Consider the following 5067-nt stretch of genomic DNA (forward strand, 5'->3'; position numbering starts at 1 on the left):
TTGTTATAAATGATCTCAAATTTGAAGCCTCTTTTTTTTTTTTGATAAAACCGCTACCGAGGCTGTAGTAAGCTTTCTTATCTTTGCATAAATGGCATCTAGATTAATGTCATGATCCTGCTATTGTTTGAATGATAAAATGATAAATCAAATACTATTTTGCATGTAGATTCCATGATGATAGCATATATGACACAACAACTAATTAATAAAAAGTTAAATTATAGGATAAAAAGTTATTTTGGTGCTTGGACTTTACAACTACACATTTTCACGCTTGATCCACCCACCCACTTTAGCACATTTATATATAACCAGTTTGTTGTTTCATTATCGTTTTAAACTATTTGGAATGGCGAGCACGTATTTTATTTCACAAGTGTACATATATGTTAGTTTATCAGCTTATTGCATGTATATACTTTGAGTCCATGTCGATGCTGCATTGTTGTATCTTTATTGATTCATCAACATATGTAAAATATCATTATATATTTATTTTAGTTATTGTATCCATATGTTTTGTTTAATAAAAGATAAGACACAAAGTCATAACTTCAGACGACAATATAAACAGGAGGGTGGGGATTGTAGAAATAAGAGAAGAGTATGTTGATGAAGCTTCTGATGAAGATAAGGCTACAACATTAGCAGGTTCATATCTCTTACTTCATTAGTGAAACTAAAATCAAGCTTCATATTTCTCCTATTTGATCAAAAGCTATTTTATTGAATTATGAAACATATGTAGTTAAAAAAGATATGTTGTAAGGGTGATTCGGAAGTAAGATGATTTTTCTCGTATTTTATCCTGGATTGATGAACTTGAAAAGGAAGAACTTGAAGCTGAAATTGTTGAAGAAGTGGAAGAGAACGAAGAGGCTGATATTGAACCTGAGATTAGAATTTCAGAGGTAATGTATCCACTTGTTAAATATTTCTACAAATTATTCAAGCTATTAAATAACATGTTTACTTGATACTTGCAGCTCGAAGAATCACCAGATATTTCTGTAGCCAAAGGTCAGTCTGCTGTTAACATATCTTTCATTAAATCTGGATGAACAATCATATAATTTAGTTGTACCAGACTCATTTTTAGCTTGTTATACGCACAACCATTGTGAAATATAAACTGCTTAGTAAACTGCCAAAATCATCCCTGAGGTTTTAAATTTGCAACTCTCATCTGAAATCCAAATATTGTTTTTTTTTCTTTCTTTTTTTTTGCAACCGGACCCTTGAGGTTTCTCATTTGTTGCCAATGTCATCCAAAATACCCTTGACTTAACATTAAGAAACTAACGGAGTTAAACATTTGGACAACATTGGCAACAAGTAGAAAAGTGAAAACCTCACGGTCAGCTGCAAAAAAAAAAAGAAGTAGGATGAGGGTCTCAAATTTAACTAAATCTTAGGGACGATTTTGACAGTTTACTCTAAACCGCTTAAAATTATTTATTGTTGGCCAGATTCACATGTTAAAGTTACCACACCAAGTGGATTAAATATTCATGTGAGGCTTGTAGAGCATGATAAGTTGAAGGAGAGTTTGCCTCACACACCTGTGTCAAGAAATGAGGTAGGGGGTGAAATTGAGTCCTGTTTAGTTAAGACTGGGTCTGTTTGGACTTTGTATTATGCTTATATCTCTAGCGGGCCAAGTTTTCTTTATACACACAAACTCTTAAATCATTAGTATTCAAAGATTTAAATTATATGTGTACTAATACTGTTTTTACAATCATAATAAACGCATTACTTCTTTTGAAGGTTTCCACCTTAGCATCAAAGTCGAGAAATGATGGTAGCAAAACAAGTCTTGCTCCACCTGTGTCAAAGGAGGTATCAACTTTTAATCAATCTGGGCCTTCTGTTAACCTTTAAAGGGGGTAATTGGGGTTCGAATATAAGCATACGGGTTTGATAGTGACTCTTGCATGTGAACCAAACGCTACCTTTTTTTATGGTAACAACTGGCATTATATGTTTTGCAGGTATCCAATTTTGGTTCAAGCTCAAACAATGATAGAAGCAAGGCAAGTTTTCTTACATTGCCAGTATACTTGCACTCAAGAAATATCATACATTTTCAGATACGATTTTTTGATTCTTTGCAGACCTTTATGGGTTCTATTGTGGAACGCACTCATAACATCGAGAACAGTCAAACGGGTCAAATGCTTGCACCTGCATCTATACCTGTATCTAGATTCAAGCTACAAAGAAAGTAGACACGTGATGATTTTTAGGCTGTAGCTACACTCACTGTTTTGAGTTATTTTAGTTAAATATTGGAATTTTATATAATTTACTATAAAACGATTACAATAAAGTGGCAGGCAAACGGGCAACAAGCTTCGCCGCAACCCCCTTTTGAATAGCAAAGTCAATCCTGCTAAAAACGAAGCTTTGGGACCTAGAAGCTGAAGAGGTTTCGTGTACGACGCGCTGGTCTGTTAAGACTTAAGAGTCAACTGAAATTGACCTATTTAGGTCTAAACAAGTTTGTCTTCTCCCATTACTTTTCTTCTTGCTTTATTTTATATTGAGAGAGAAAAAGGGAACCTCATCGTCGGAGTCTTCAATCTTCATCGTCCGTCGGGCCCTAAATTCCGATTCATCAATCATCAAAGATAGTGACCACCAAATCCAACCGGAACTTTATATTGAAAATTAAATTAATATTAAAATAATCTAGTTATTATAACCATATTTGATACGATAATTAGTTGTCAAAATCTCAAAAAAAAAATTGATAAAAGAAATTTAGGTAAGTCAACATGTGAGTAATAAACTAATCGTCCCGTAGGAGTTGAGTAGATGCTTTGGAATTAATAAATCTTAGTATTTCACCACTTTTTAATATAGGTAACAACGGGTCGGCTCGGGGCTACAAACATTTCAATGCTATTTAAAATATTTTAGAAATAGTTAATATAATGAGAATGAAAACTAAATTATTAAAATACAATAAGCATTCTATGGATGAACAGAAGGGTTTTTGTTATTATGATTGATGATTAAAGAGATACAAGATAGCCCATTATATAGGGAATAAAGCTACATATTACAACCATCTAAAGATATAAAATACAATAAAAATTCTAACAGTCTCCCGCAAGCTAAGGGCGGGGAACGACCTAAAGCTTGGACCGTAGAAGGTGAAAGCGTTGTGATGGTAGAGGCTTTGTGAAGATGTCAGCTATTTGATCACCTGTGGATATAAAGTGAACATTTAGTTTGCCTTGAGCCACATTTTCTCTGACAAAGTGAAAGTCAACCTCAATGTGTTTTGTTCGTGCATGAAACACGGTATTGGCAGGCAGATAGGTAGCACCCAGATTATCGTACCATAGCGTGGATGAGATTTTAGTTTTAATACCGAGCTCATGTAGAAGAGCTTCTAACCAAATTATTTCTATTACCGTATCTGCAAGTGCTTTATATTCTGATTCAGTAGAGGAACGAGAGACCGTACGTTGTTTGCGGGCGGTCTACGAGATAATATTGTGTCCCAAATATAGAGAGAACCCCCCCTCCTCGTGGACCGACGGTCATCCGGACAGCTGCCCAGTCGGCATCAGAATACGATCGAAGAGAAGTTGGTAAGTGAGCATCTGTGAAAGCATGGAGAGTAGAGACCGAATCATGACGAATGAAGATATCGTACCCAGATGGTGGTGGTGGGGTTGGTGATGGGCTTGGCGTAGTTGGAGACGGTGGGGTTGTTGAAACATCATAAGTTGGTGCAGTTGAGGCAGGTTCGGAGGAAGGTTTGGTTGAGGCAGGTTTCGGAGGGAGGTTTAGTTAAGGCAGGTTTGGAGGGAGGTTTGGTTGAGGCAGGATCGAAGGAAGGTGAAGTGTTAGATACAGATTCTGTGATGGGAAAACTAGAAGGAAAAGAGGAGACATATGGATCAGTAGGTTTAGGAGGTGATGGTGAAGTGGACAGTTGAAATGGTAAAATCACCTCACTAAAATGAACATGTATGGCAATATAAACATGCTTGGTGGCCAAATCCAAACACCGATAACCATGGTGAAATGGACTATATCCAAGAAAGACACAAGGGGTGGATCGAAAGTCCATCTTGTGTCGATTATAAGGACGAAGGTATGGAAAACATTGGCATCCAAAGACATGGAGAAACGAGTAATCCGGGCGTCGTTTAAAAACATGTTCAAAGGGTGATTTGTTGGAAGAGACCCGAGATGGAAAACGGTTAATAAGATAAACCGTCGTTTCAAAGGTGAAGTTCCAAAAACGTTATGGGAGGTTAGAATGAGCAAGAAGGGTAGTCTTGTTTCCATAACGTGACGGTGCTGACGCTCTACCACACCATTTTTTTCACTAGTGTGTGGACAAGAACGTCGGTGAATTATCCCGAGGGAGGTAAAAAACGGGTTTAAGTTGCGAAACTCCCCACCACAATCAGTTTGAACAGTTTTAATTTAGTGTTGAATTGACGTTCCACCATAGTAACAAAGGTTTTGAATGTAGAGAAAACATCTGATTTTAGGGCTAAGGGGTAAATCCACATATAGCGTGAATGATGGTCAACACATAACATAAAAAATCGTTGATCATCAAAGGAGAGCGTTGGTGCAGGCCCCGAAACATCACAATATATCAAATCCAAAATATTATGGCTACGGAAATTAGATTCATATAAATACAGCTTAGAAGATTTTCCCAACTGACACGACGTACATAATGATGGAAATAGTTTTGTAGAAACAGGTAGAGAAAACTGGAAACAACTGAATGAAAAACTCGTTCATGAGGATGCCCGAGACGTTGATGCCAAATAGTGGAAGATGATCGAGTGGCAGTGAAGGAAATCTTTTGGATGGAATTGAGTTGAGGGAGACGGATGGAGTATAGACCATTTTTAGTTGGGCCCATGAGTAGGGTAGTGCATTACGTTCTTCCTTCACAACAAAAAATAGTGAGTGGAACTCAAAGAAAATGTTATTGTCAAAGCAAAATTGTTGAACGGACAAGAGATTCTTTTGAATTTCTGGTATGTGAAGTATGTATGAAAGATTAAAGGTTTTATATGG

This window comes from Bidens hawaiensis, unplaced genomic scaffold (assembly GCF_021521415.1).
Source record: "Bidens hawaiensis isolate Kalapana, Puna unplaced genomic scaffold, B.hawaiensis_p1.1 tig00043013_1, whole genome shotgun sequence".
In the NCBI taxonomy this organism is placed as follows: domain Eukaryota; kingdom Viridiplantae; phylum Streptophyta; class Magnoliopsida; order Asterales; family Asteraceae; genus Bidens; species Bidens hawaiensis.